The sequence below is a fragment of the Hemicordylus capensis genome, chromosome 1 (assembly GCF_027244095.1).
Source record: "Hemicordylus capensis ecotype Gifberg chromosome 1, rHemCap1.1.pri, whole genome shotgun sequence".
NCBI classification, from domain to species: domain Eukaryota; kingdom Metazoa; phylum Chordata; class Lepidosauria; order Squamata; family Cordylidae; genus Hemicordylus; species Hemicordylus capensis.
In genome coordinates this window covers 336,398,838-336,413,259 of record NC_069657.1, presented here as the reverse complement: position 1 = coordinate 336,413,259, position 14,422 = coordinate 336,398,838, and the positions used below count along the sequence as shown (strand labels likewise).

Genomic DNA, 14,422 nt, shown 5'->3' with positions numbered 1-14,422 from the left:
CACAAAAATAGCTTTAGAGAAACTTAAACATGCTGTGTGGTGAAAACACTCAAACATTCATCCTTGAACCCTGACTCATATTTGTTAAAGTCAACAGGGTAGTCAAAACAGGTTTGCCAATAAATTCATTAACAGTGGAATTTATTTCAAATTATGTGGCTCCATCCATTCTAATTATGTGACTGTTTTAAACTTGGAAGACAATTAAAATAAAGTGTGTCATCAAGTCAATTTTGACTCCTGGAACCCACACAGGCCTGTAGTCTCAGTCTCAGTCTCTCTCTCTCTCTCTCTCTCTCTCTCTCTCTCTCTCTCTCTCTCTCTCTCTCTCTGTTCGTAGCATACAGGATGGGTTTACCATTGCATCCCCCCCACACAGGATGAGATGATGCCTTTCAGCATCTTCCTATATCGCTGCTGCTCAATATAGTGCCAAAAGGGATTCAAACCAGCAACCTCATGCTTGTTAGTCAAGCATTTCCCCCCCTGTGCCACTTAAGGTGACTTTGGAAGACTGTTACTTACTTATTTCATTTTATTTCATTTCTACACCCCCCAGCCCAGAAAGGCTCAGAGCGGTTCACATCCAAAATTCAAACTATTAAAATTTAACATAAAACATAAAATAAAAGCAATTAAAATATTAACATGAAACTCATTTTAAAACCAGTTAAACATTATTAAAAGCCAGCCTGAAAAGATTGATCTTTATGGCTCCCTTGAAATACTATAACAGGTAAGCCTGTTATACCCACAGGGAGCACATTCCACAGCCTATGGGTGACAACTGAGAAGGCCCAATCCCAGTTTGCCGCCAAATAAACTGGTGACACCTGAAGACAGACCTCTACTGATGATTTTAAAGAGAGGTGGGCATCTCAGGTAGCCTGGGCCTGAGCCATCCAGGGTTTTAAAAGTGATAACTTGCACTTCATAGTTTACCTGGTAACATACTGGTAACCAGTGCAACTGTATAAGAACAGGCATGATGTGATTAGTTGCCCCTGAGATCAATCGAGCTGCCATATTTTGAACTAAGTGAAGTTTCCAAACTACGTTCAAAGGCAGCCCTACATAAAACACATTGCAGTAACCTAGCTTGGAGGTTACCAGCAGATGCACCACTGTTTTGAGGTCATACTTTTCAGGGAATGAGCAGAGCTGTCATATCAGCCGAAGCTGGTAAAAAGTGTTCCTGGGCATTGCTTCAACCTGAGACACCAGGGTGAAACCAGGATCCAAGAGCACTCCCACCCAAACTGCGTACCTGTTCTTTCCGGGGCAATGTAACCCCCTCCAGAACAGATTATATCCCATCCTCCTCACAATGAGCCTACAGGTCATATAAGTCTACTTAATGCCATTTGTGTTTCCCAATATTTTCTTCTGCTATATGCATTTCCAAGTATATGTTTTAAAATGGTGTGTGTGTGAGTGTGTGTTTAAAATAAGACTAAAATATTATGCATTCGGGTCTCAGAGAAGTTCATGGTTTACATGTTAATTTGCTTTCATTCTGTTTCATGAAATCTTGATCTGAAACTTCTTTTCTGTGTTCAGTCAAAATCTCCAATGACTAAATGAGTTGTTCTGCACTAGATCTTTGTAAAAATAATTTCCCACCTGACATAGCTAGATGAATCCAGGCCAAATACAAGGTTGCTATTTCACTAATTTATTTTGACACATTTTTGTTTTCTGCTTTTGAAGCTCTCTTGTGAGGTTATGGTGTCCAACACATGCATGAATAAGTACTGAACACTTTTTCAAACTTCGCTTCCACTTTTGCAGCCTGCAGTAGCAATTAATTTCAGTGGAACTATGGTGCTTTCGCATTGACATATATCAAAACACATCTCATAGCTTAATCCAAAGCCATCATTATGGCAGTGTCTCACAGGGTCAAACACAGACACCTTAGCGAGAGGACACTCTGGATGGGTTACACTTCCCGGAAGGAACAGGTATGCAGTTTGGAGTTGCTTTGGGATCCAAACCTCTCCCTCATGTTCCAGGTTGAGGCAGTGGCCAGAGATGCTTTTTATCAGCTTTGGCTGACACTCCAGCTGCATCCGTCTCCTGATAAACAACCTCAGGACTGTGGTATATATGCTGGTAACCTTCAGACTTGACTCTATGTGGAGCTATGTACATAGTCCAGAAACTGCAATTGGTACAGGATGCAGCAGCCAGGTTGCTGTCTGGGTCATCTTGGAGACACCATATTACTCCTTTTGAAAGAGCTACACCAGCTGCCAATAAGCTTCCAGGCAAAATACAAGGTGTTGATTATAACCTATAAAGCCCTAAACAGCTTGGGCCCTGGGTATTTAAGAGAACGAAGCTATTCTCACGACCAGCAAAACCAGGGCTTGAGGTCTGAAGGCGGGGTTAGCACTACTGCGTTGAATCTCGGCAAGCTCTCAAACAGGGTTCTGTCAAAAGAGGGTCACCCAGTTCCCAGCCCCTCCTCTAAAACCAGGTTCAGCAAGCAAGGGAGGTTGCCTACCCCCTCCAAGTGCTCCTGTGGAGCCACAGGATGATGTGGGATGCTGCTTGAGGCTCCCTTCCTCCCTCTTCACCAGGATACCATAGAGCCAGGATACCAGAGTGCCCTGCAAGGCAAGCAGAATGTTTGGGGAAAGCCTGGCCAGCCACAGCTCTCAGCAGCACTTGCTCAAACTTTCTTAAAGTGACAGGCACCTTGCAAATGCACCCAAGGGAAAATATGAACATAGGAAGCTGTCTTCCACTGAGTCAGAACATTGGTCCATCCAGCTTAGTACTGTCTATACACAGACTGGCAGTGGCTTCCCGAGGCTCTCAGGCAGGATCTCGCTCGCTCTTGCCACCCCCCCAACTCTCTCGCCTGCTCCCACAGCCCCCACAACTCTCTCGCCACCCCCCACTTCCCCCCCACAAGTCCCCCCCCCTGCAAGTCTCTCGCTCTGTCATCTGTCTTTCTCTGTCTTGCATCTCCCCTGCCACTGCCAGGGACTGTTACCTGCTCGGCTGATAGCCTCCGAGCTCCCTACTCCCTGCTGCTTCTCAGGTCAGCCAACCGTCTGCTGCCCACAGCCTCCAGAGCCAACTGTCCAGCTCCCAAAGCTGCCCCCAGGGCGCATGGCCCATCTTGAAGAATGAATAATATAGAATATCCCGCTCTTCCCCCAAGGAGCCCAGAGCAGTGTGCTACATACTCAAGTTCCTCCTCACAACAACCCTGTGAAGTAGGTCAGACTGAGAGTGAAGTGGCTGGCCCAGAGTCACCCAGCAAGTATCATGGCTGAATGGGGATTTTTGTGCTCCTTCCTGTCCCCTGCAAGTCACTGGACAAGAGCAGGAGTGTCCCTGCCCCTGCCTGCAGCTGCCCTTGCCTGCAGCAGCATGGTGTAGTGGTTAGAGTGCTGGACTTGGACTGGGGAGACCCGAGTTCAAATCCCCAGCACCCTTGCTCTATCCAGGCGGAAACTGCACAGGTGATGGGGCTGCTGCTCTCCCCTTCCTGGTGCCTTTTTTGGGGGGGGGTGCTGCTGTAGCTGCTGCTGCTGGGAGCCAGTTCAAAGGGAATTGGGCTAGAGATGCACTTAGCAGAGGTGTTGAGGGATCCGCCCAGGAATCAAGTCCCTGCCCCACTCAGAATCCAGGGAAAGGCAGGGTAGGGAGCAGCAGCAGTCTTGCCAATGCTCTCCTCCTTCCCAAGCAGACGGCGGCTGCTCTGGGTGGGTCCAACAACATCTCCAACAGGCAGGGAGCGGGTGGGATGGCCGACGATCTTCCTTCAGGCAGGGGAGCCCCTTCTCAAAGCACAACAGGCCCGCCGTACATCTCACCTCCAGAGACTCCCAGAGGTTCGGCCTGCTGTCGCGCTCGCTTCCAGGCTGGGCCAGGGCGGTGCCAACAGAACTGGCCACTGCTAACCAGGGCCGTTCTGCGGCACCCCGCTGGAGGATGGGGCTCTCCTTCCTGGGCGTGCTCCTGCCCTCACACCTCGCAGCTGCGTGAGAGGGAGCCCTTCGCACCCTGCGGGGGGATGTTGAAATGCGCTCCATGTGGGGAGTGTGTGGGGCCCTCGAACATGTGGGGCTGTAGCATATGGCCAGTGGATGGGGTGGGTGGACAAATGTTCAGCATCAGCATCACCCACTCACCGCTGAGCCAAACTGCTGACCTTTGCAAGTATTGTAGCCACCATGTGTGCGGGGGTGGGGGCTGGAGCCGGCTCCTGTGGTGGTGGTGGGTGCAACAGGAGTGACCGCTGGTCTGACAGACGGTCCACGCAAGGGACACGGAGGCAGATGGTCAGCCCAGCAGCCACTCCTGCTCTGCCTGCCACTGCCCCGGGGGGGGGGGGAGCGGTGCGCACATGGTGACTGGGATACTTGCAAAGTGTTTCAGCCTCATGGTGGCAATGGCAGCGGCGGCGGGGGGCTTGCGTTGGCCGCAGGGGGCTCAGTGGTGGGCAGAGCAGCTCCTACACCCACTCGCCTGGTAACATGAGTGGCCTCTGTACACGCGCAGAGGACCAAAATGGGTTGCAGATTGACTTCCCTGTTATTTGGGAGGCTGCCAGGGAGTGGCAGTGGCAGATTGATGGGGAGGCTGAGTCGCCACTTGGCTACGGAGGCAATGGGGGGCAAGGGGGGTTCTTACTGTCTATACACACTATACAGTGGGGTGGGGGTGGCATAGAGACAACAGCTGTGGGGAGGCTGAGGGGGCAGGGCAGGTTCCCCCTTCTGCCTTCCCAAACCATGCTATTGTATGGTGGGATGGGGCTATGGGGGCTGCCACAGCAAGAGTGAAGGGGGTGATGGCACATGTGGCAAGGAGGGCAGGTGCACACTCCCCATTGCCTGATTGTCTACCCGGCCACTGTGATCAGGGGGCAACTGGACAGGGGTGATAGGAGACACATCACATCGCCCTTGCCACCAGCTTAGTGCCTGGGCTAGTTGTGGGGCATCTGGCAGCTGCTCTCACCGGCATCTGGCAACTGCTCCAGGGAGCATCTGCTGTGTCCCTCCTGGATCTGGGGTGTGTGTTGGGGTTTGTGTGTGTTCATGTTGGCTTTTCCTCTGCTGGCAGCAACAGCTGAAGCGATGCTCTTCTCTCTCCTGCCTTGTTGTGAGCAGAGTGTTTTGGGCATGGGGACAGTGTTCAATGCCTTTGACAGTGCTGCAGTTGCCAGGAAAGGGTTAACTGAGGCTACCAATCAGGGAGAAGCAAAGCGAGACTCTGAGTGGTCTCCTTGGGTCACGTGCTTGCCCTGTCCACTCAGGGAACTGCTGTTGCCATGGGCGTGGCTGGAAGACCAACAATGCTACCTGGGGCTGGCGAACCTTACAATGTTAATCGTGTGTCGCTCACACTCCGTGCTGGGTCTGCAGCATATGCCCATCTGTTTGCTATGAGGTAAAAATAGGGTTCTATCTGCTTTCAGGAGGTAACCCTATTTTCTGCTCATCTGAATAGCTTCAACGTCTTCTTTGCCATGAGTCCCACTGCCCATTGAGATCATCTATGGTGGCGCAGTGGTAAAACTGCTGCCCTGTAACCAGAAGGTTACAAGTTCGATCCTGACCAGGGGCTCAAGGTTGACTCAGCCTTCCATCCTTCCGAGGTCGGTAAAATGAGTACCCAGAATGTTGGGGGCAATATGCTAAATCATTTAAACCGCTTAGAGAGCTCCAGCTATAGAGTGGTATATAAATGTAAGTGCTATTGCTATCTTGAGAGGTTCATCTGCTGTTGCCACTGGCTCATCTGGTGGCTACTCAGGGATGGGCCTTCTCCATTGTTGCCTCGAGGCTTTGGAATGTGCTCCTTGTTGAAATAGGAGCCTCTCCATCTATGACAACTTTTAAAAAGACAGCCAAGACATTTGTTCACCCAGGCCTTTAATTACATTTACAGTTTTTAATAGTTTCCTACAGTTTTAACACTGTGTTAAATTTTAAAATTGTTTTAATGTTTTAATTTGATTTGTTTTTATTGTAAACCGCCCAGAGACATACATTTGGGTGGTGTATAAATATGAGAAATATGAGAAAATTAGATAGATAGATAGATAGATAGATAGATAGATAGATAGATAGATAGATAGATAGGTAGAATATAGTCCCTTCTTTTGTGCAAGTCAGTTGAGGTAGGGACATTCATGGTTAAACAATGGGACTGATTTTTCTTTATACACCATGATATATTCTGATAAATGGCTCTGGCAATGAGGGTTATGGTAAAGCTTTGCAACATTGTGATGGGTAAAGACACATGTGACAAAACAGGGTGCCACAGCACTGGTTTCACATTAGATTGGAATGCCAGACGGATGACAAACAGAGGTACTAATCGAAAAAATGAACTGTTTATATATATTTTTATTCCTGGCATTTGAAATTTTTGTCCATGTTGAACTAAGAATGTTGACTGACCCCTTACTCAATCTCAGTAGCCTCTTTAAACTCCAACTGTTCCGAAAGAGAAGTGGGGGCTGGAGGAAGGCAAATATTGTGGTCACAATCGAGTACAATGCTAGACTTCCTAAAGCCCACTGAAATAACTGTATTGGATTGCTGACATTGTATTTTGGTTTGTGAAATAATGAGGTTATTCACGCGATCACTGGGAAAGGAGTGTAGCCTGCTTTCCAGGGATCGGGGGAACCATCGGGCTCATAGGCAAGCCCAATGCTCTCAAAGCGGCTAGCCCGCCTAATTCCCCCTCCCCTTAAATGAGGTTAATGGAGCAAGTGCTCTGTTAACCTCATTTGGTTGCTCAAGTGTCACCACAGCGTACAACGACACACAAGTAGACCCCCGACTGAGGGGGCTGCAAGAAGCCTCCTGGGCTTAGGGGTCTCTCCAGGATGCCCCTCACGCTCACATGGGGCATCCTGGAACTTCCGGGGGCTGCGCAGCCCATGATCCCCACAGCCCCCACCAGCTCCATGATAGAGCTAGCAGCTGTGTGGGTGGCTAATCCAGCCAGCCGCCCAGCTACGAGCAGCTGATCGTCTGCGGGGAGAGCGAGCCCACTCTCCCCGCAAGCCCAACAGAAGCTCTTCTCACGGATCATGAGAAGAGCTTCAATATCAAATAGTCTGGAGCTTCCAAAAAAAGGAAAGAAATTTAAATGAGGAGAATCTACCATTGCTTGGAGTTTAATGTTCTAACTTTGTTTTTAATCTGTGTTGTTTTATTGTATACTGCCCAGAAACATGAGTTTTGGACAGTATTGAAATATGCTAAATAAAATAAAATAAAATAAAATAAAACTCAATTGACATCACAATCTAGTGTAAGTGGTTTCTTCCAGTATTTATGTGCTTTGGTAGGTGTTATGAATGTTCACATGTCCACCATCTTGAATTGGGGTGGATGACATCATTACAAACTACACCATTGAGGTGTTCCTATGTGTTCCTACAGCTGTAGCAAATTTGGTTCAAATTGGTTAAGCGGTTCACAAGTTAGCTCACTTGTGCCTCAAGCATTTATGTGTCCTCTATCTTGAACTGGGGTGGGTGACATCATCACAAACTAGGCCATTGAGGTGTGCTTGTTTGTCACTACAACTGTACGCAATTTGGTTCATATTGGTCCAGGCACTGAAAAGTTGATGATTGGTGGGGGGACACACACAGTCACACGGATACACACGCAGAATGCTGGGTGATCTCATAAACTTACTTCCCTTAAGGAAAATGGCGTAAAAACTATAGACACCAGCTGACATCCAGATTAATACTCCACCAGTTAGTTCTGCTAAGTCCAAGCATTTGCATTCCAGACTAGTGTTGTGCTGGTGCATAAGGGTGTGCTTGCAGAAACTGTGGCATGCCTCCTGCTGTGTAATCTCTTCCTCGCTCTATAGATGTTGCAGGGAATGCAAAACTCTCTCCAAGCCTTATTGCACAAGCACAGCACATGCACAAGTGGACTGCTATGGAAAGATAGCTCACAAATTTGAGCATTTGCTCAACTATGCAACTTATTTGCAGGTGTGCATCTTTGTTCATTGCACTACTGCAGTGTTAGTCTGGATGTCAGTCAATGTACCTAAGTACAGTGCCTACAGGAGTCTGCTGGCAACCCCCACTTTCTGAACTTATGTGCTCCGTAGCCCCGTCCCTACTTTTCCTGGGTATAGTGTTTGCCCTTGCAAACAAATTCCGTATATGCAGAGAAGTGGGGGCAGGGTGAGGAAGCATGTTCATACAGCAGGAGCTCGCAGATATGCTCTTGTGGGTGATGCACGTAGCATCAGCATCAATTCTTTTCATGACAAAGGAATAGGTCAGTTTCTTGACTGAAATAATTCTGGAAAGATACACTACAACAGAGGTTCTAAACCTGAGGTCCATGGATCCTCAGGGATCCGAGGGGTAGGTCCAAGTGGTCTGTTGAGGGGAAATTGCTGTCTTTAATCTGCTTCAGGATAGTTATTTTTTTTTAAAAATCCTCTCCCCCCCCCACCCAATCTAATTTTTACTGGAGCCTTGTAAACATTTATTATATAAATGGGGTCAGGATCCACAGTAATACTTGAGGATATGCAGAGGTCCAGAGGTCCAAACTGTTGAGAAGATCAACCCTAGGTTCTTCCTCTACCAGGATATGTGGCTTTGAAATAAATAGTGCACTAGTCTTTATTGCTAGTGCAGAGGAGGGAAAGTGTACAAAAGCACTTGCATAACAGCCCATCCGATGCTCAGAATAATGTTTTCCTTTCAGCTACTCTGCAGTCCACTGAAGTAACAACAGGCTGCAGCTTTTCATTTCAAGCCCCAGGCATTTGCAGCCAATTCAAAAACTTCAGGCCAGTCAGGTGAGAAGGCAGCAGATGGGTATATGCAAACATGACTTTAAATACAGCACAGAAGAGCTAACTGAAGGAGGAAGAAGCATCTGAGTTTTCCTTGCCTGAACAGGACAAGGGCCAAATGTTGTTCCTGGCAACTGTACACTGTGCTCAATCTGGTCCAGGTGTAGATTCAGCCAGCTTGGAGGAGATGTGTGCCTGCATCTGTCCTTGACGGACTCCAGGGTTCTGTTCAAAAGGGGGAACATGCTGTTGGGAGATAAATTTCCCTCCTTCTAATTACAGGCCTTGCCATCTTCTGCCCACTTCAAGTGTAAATCACCTAATCATAAACAATTCCCCTTCACAGTTCAACACAGATTGGATGTAATTTCCTGACAACACCAATCTGTTCACTGCATATCATGCAAGCTCAAGAATAATATTAGAGACTTTTCTGGTCTTTTGAGAGGAACAGAGACATAAAAGAGGGGGAAAAACAGCTAGAAAGGGATCTGATTATGCTTCTTAACATGTGTTAGATTAATACTGCTGGAGTATTTCTCTCTGTTGAGGTTAGGAAATAGAGGAAATCCTAATTGCCTGTTGCACTTTGAAAATCATCATTTTATGTTTGCTTCAACTGAGGTCAGGCCCATGTAAAAAGATGGGAATTTCTGTACTCAATCGTACTTAGCATTATTTTAAATAGGATTTTTTAACCGCACCAAAGAGACCTTCAAAGTGGCTTACAAATTAGTGAAACAACAATAAAATCAGCATAAAACCACATCTTATGAACCAAACAGATAAAGCCATTCTCAATAGATGTACTATGGAATAAAATGGCATTCAGATTTTCAAACGTCTTCCAACAAAACAGTTTAGCAGTTGTTGAAAAACAATAGTGTTTGTTTGGCTATCCTCTTTGGGCAGGGAGCATCATAATGAGAGTGCTGATGCTGAAAAGGCCATGCTTCCTGTGACTTGTCTTTGTTGCTTCATCAGGCCAGATCACCTGAAGAAAGGCTTCAGTGGATTATCTCAGCACAGAACAGAGGGGATGTTGTATGAGATCAGGCATTCCCTTTATATGTTGAAATCCTTGACACAGGTATTTACCTTAGGGGTGTGCACGGAACCAGCTGGCCCGGTTCGGTTCGAATGCAAACTGCACTTGAACCTGACTGGACCAGTTCGATCCATCCCCCCTTCAAATGCCCCTCCCCATTTGGTTCGGTCTGGGGGTGGTTCGCTATTTTTTTAAAAATCAAAAACATATGTATTACCTCTAGTCCCTTTGGGGGCTTCCTAAAGGCCACAGGGGGTTTTGTGACGGTTCCCCCTCCCCCGCTGGCCTTGTTTATCATTGCTGCAGCCCATTTAAGTCTTTTTTTTGCCCATTAGGGCCTTGGTAAGCTGGTACAGCAGCCATTTTCCCTTCCACCGTGCATGCACAAATGGCTTCTGCAAGGACTGCCATGTTCCAGGGCCTCAAAGTGGCCATTTTTTTATTTTTTATTTTTTTAAATGGCCACCACACATGCACAAATGGCCTCTGTGAGGCCCTGGACCATGCCAGGCCTCGCAAAGGCCATTTGTGCATGCAAGGCAGCTGGGAAAATGTCCACCGTGCCTGCTTACCAATGCCCAAATGGGCCAAAAAGACTTAAACAGGCCATGTCAGTGATAAATGAGGCTGCGGCAGTGATAAACAAGATTGGAGGGGGGAGAGGGAACCTTCATGGACCCCTCCCCCACGTGGCCTTTAGGAAGCCCACCGAAGGGGCTAGAGTTAATAAATATGGTTTTGAATTTAAAACTCAACAACAACGAACTGTTGGTGGGGTGGGGGTTCGGTCCCGGTCCGGATGGAATGGGGTGGGGGGGTTGGTTCAACCCTGAACCCCCAAACTATCAAACCAAACCCCTGAACCCCTGAATCCCCAAATCAGTTTGCACATCCCTAATTTACCTAAATCTAAGATGACTTTAAATTTAAGATGACTCCCCTAAAACAATAAGGTTATACCTATATTTATCTAAAGGAATAGGACACTGAATTTAAGACGATTCCCCTTCAAAAAAGAAAGACTCGTACTGGACACAAAAGGGGCTTTGTTACATATAGTAACTGTAATCAATATATAATAAAATACAAGTCTGCATGGAAAGAAATCCCACCACCACATGATTGTCACTGCTTTCAGAAGCACCAGAACTTCTCATGCTGAATTTCATTGTTTTGCTGTATGAACAGGGAATGTATTAGAGGTGTGCACAAAACTGGAAAACCCGATTCCATTCCAATAGAACCGAATGTGTGTCGAACCGGGTCTGGTCCAGTTTTGTGCACACTCAAACCAGGCCTGGTTCGGGTGGGCTCAAAGCCGTAATAGTAAAGGGGAATCTGGTAGGGATTCCCCTTTACCAGTAAGGGGGAAAGGGGGACCAGGGGACTTAGCTAAAGAGAGCTGGGGAAGGAGAGGAGTTACATTTTCACCTTAAAGTTGCCACTGTCAGTGGCTGCAGCAGCCGTAGAGATGGTGGCAGAGATTCCCTTCCACCCCCCACCAGAGCAGGCAGGGCCATTTTGGCTCTGATTTTGGCCTCTGCACATGCATGGAGTTCAATAAAATGGTCCCAACTGGGCCCCAACTGGCCCTGCCTGCTCCAGCAGAGATGGGCGGTCCCCCTACTGCCACCCCCACCCACCCATTGTCACCACTGCCACTGCCACCACCAGCACTGGTGGCAACTTTAAGGTAAAATCCAACTCCGCTCCCACCCCAACTCTCTTTAGCTAAGCCGCCTGGTCCCCGGCTCTTTACTAGTAAAGGGGAAGGCTTACCGGATTCCCCTTTATCATCATGTTCCGAGCCTATTCAAGCTGAACTGGTTTGGCTTCAACTCGACCCAAACCCCATCAACCCGGCTCGACACTGAGCCAGCTCACACACCCCTAGAGTGTATGTTCACTAATCCCGTTTTTCTTTTTTAAAAAAAGAGCTACTATAGATTCAGTTGATAAACCGCCTTTGAGAGACATTCTAAAGACAGCCTCCACCATGTACCCTCCTGGCATAAAGGGGCATGGCAGGGAATTCTGCAGAGAAGAGAGAACAAACCATGGGGAGGAGAGATCAAATCTCAGTTATCTCTCTCTGGGAAAAATAAAATGAAGCCATCTTACTTTGAAAAGGTCCACCATCCTCCTCCTCTGTACAAGAGTGACTATGGTGGATAATGGCACCATGGTAATGCCTGAGAAGCACAAGGGCTGCCCTCATGCTGGAGTTTCCAAGGGCAGAGTGAAGAGTGAGAGTACCTCACTGTTTTTCTGCTTTACACACACACACACACACACACACACACACACACACACACACACACACACCACCCCAGCTGTGGTGCAAATCCAGATCATTTCCAACTCTCCCACAGCATCTTCAAGCCCATTTCCTCACCTCTACTCATCTTGCCCAGCCAAGCTCTTTCTCTTGAGCATGGTGCACACTGAAGTTGGCCCAGGAGGCTACCTCTTGCTCCCCTGTGTAGCTCTTTCCCCCACTCAGCCCATGTCTGATCAGCCAGCCCCTCCAGCCCCATCTCCTCATCGCATCACCCACTAGGGATGTGTGAACTGTTTTGATGTTGAACAGGTTCAGTGTTGAACCAGTTCAGTTTGACTGTTCAGGCTGACTGAACCCAAGCTGCGGGGGGGGGGAGGTTTCGAGGGGGTGCTGGGCCAGACTGGGCCAGTCTGGTTCGGGTCCAGTTCAGACTTGAACTGAACCAGAACAGCCAGTTCTGTGCACACCCCTATCACCCGCTGCTGCCTGAGCCCCCTCAAATCAAATGCCAGACCATTGAGGCAAGCCAGAGAGAGAAGCGGGGAGGCTGAGAAGGATAGGAAGGGTTGCTTGTTGTTACTAGTGACTGAGGTTTACTTCTGATTTAGCAGCTGCAGAGCTTGGTGAAAGCAGAGGGCAGGGTGAGAGCCCAAAGTGGAGTTTGCTTTGGAGTGGCACAGCCTGCAGATCTTATTGAAAGCATGTTTTCTCCAAGCTCTGAAGCAGCTTACTTGGATGGAACTTCTTTTCAGTAAAGTGGCTGTGACTGTTACTTTAAAGATATGTTTAACTTTTTCTCTGTGGAAATCAATGGATTTAATTTAATAGCTTTTTCGTTTTGACCTGACGCTTCAAATCAAAGTCCCTGGGAACCTGATCTCCTCTTTGTTTACATAGGAGTAAGTCCCACTGAGTGCAATACTTACTCCTAAGTAAGTGTGCCTATGAGCGTCTCCAAATTTCATTGTTTGCCATAGCACAACAAGGAGGCACAGTCCTTCTCCCTCTGAGGCAGCTAACAGTGCCTGAATAGAACATGTACCCAGGCAGGAGGAAGAGATTTCCATGAATGTGTGGAAGGCCTCAGGGATGTGGCAAGGCAGATTGCGCTGCCTGAGAAGGTGGACAGGCTGCTTGGATGTTTGAGACCTACCACATATGTGCTTGATCCTTGCCCTTCATGGCCGGTGAAGGCAACCAGAGAGGAGCTGGGTCCGTTGGTGGCAGGGGTGGTAAATGCCTCCCTGAATCTGGGGGTGGTGCCCTCCATGTTAAAGGAAGCAGTAATTAGACCACTCCTGAAAAAGGCCTCTTTGGACTTTGCATCTTAAACAACTTCGACTGGTATCTAACATTCCATTCTTGGGCAAGGTATTGAAGTGTGTGGTGGCATCTCTAATCCAGACTGTCTGGGGTGAAACTGATTATTTTGATCCCTTCTAGTCTGGCTTCTGGCCTAGATATGGGATGGAAACTGTGTTGGTCACCCTGGTGGATGGCCTACATCAGGAGATAGAAAGGAGGAGTGTGACCCTGTTGATTCTCCTAGATCTCTCAGCGGCTTTTGATACCATCAACCATAGTATCTTATTGGGCTGCCTCTCTGGGTTAGGTCTTGGGGGCACTATGATACAGTGAATTCGATCTTACCTTGAAGGTCACACTGAGAAGGTGGTGCTAAGGGATGCCTGCTCTACCCCTTGGCCATTGGCCTATGTGGTGCCACAGGTTTCTGCTTTATCCCCCATGCTTTTTAACATCTACATGAAAGCACTGGGAGAGGTCATCCATAGGATGCAATATGCTGATGATACCCAGCTCTATCTATCATTTCAGGCAGCTAACACCAGTGAGGCAGTGGATGTCCTGAACCGGTTTCTGCAGGCTGTTCTGAATTGGATTGGGGCAGACAAACTTAATCCAGACAAACTTAATCCAGACAAGACGGAAGTGTTCTGGATTGGTAAAACGGATTATCCAAGTGGTGAGGTAGATCTGGTTTTGGATGGGGTCACACTTCCCCTGAAATACCAAGTTGCTTCTGGATTTGACCCTGTCTTTGGAGGCACAGGTGACAGCAGTGTGCAGGAGTGTCTTTTCCCAGCTATGGCTGGTAGACCAGCTGTGACCCTCCTTGGAGAAGTCAGACCTGACCTCAGTCACTCATGAACTGGTAACATCCAGATCGGATTACTGCAATGCAGGGTTGCCCTTGAAGATGGTTTGGAAGCTTCAGCTGGTCCAGAATGCTGTAGCAAGGATGCTTG

General features: G+C 47.9%; 1 long non-coding RNA gene across 1 annotated transcript in view; it reads right to left on the bottom strand.

The window, feature by feature from the left end:
* LOC128340047 (uncharacterized) overlaps positions 1–2,574 on the bottom strand; it is a 38,332-nt gene extending 35,758 nt beyond the window's left edge. Inside the window, exon 1 of the long non-coding RNA XR_008313425.1 lies at positions 2,510–2,574. This is a non-coding gene — a long non-coding RNA (uncharacterized LOC128340047). The remainder of the gene's footprint in view (positions 1–2,509) is intronic.
* Between the last annotated feature and the right edge of the window lie 11,848 nt (positions 2,575–14,422).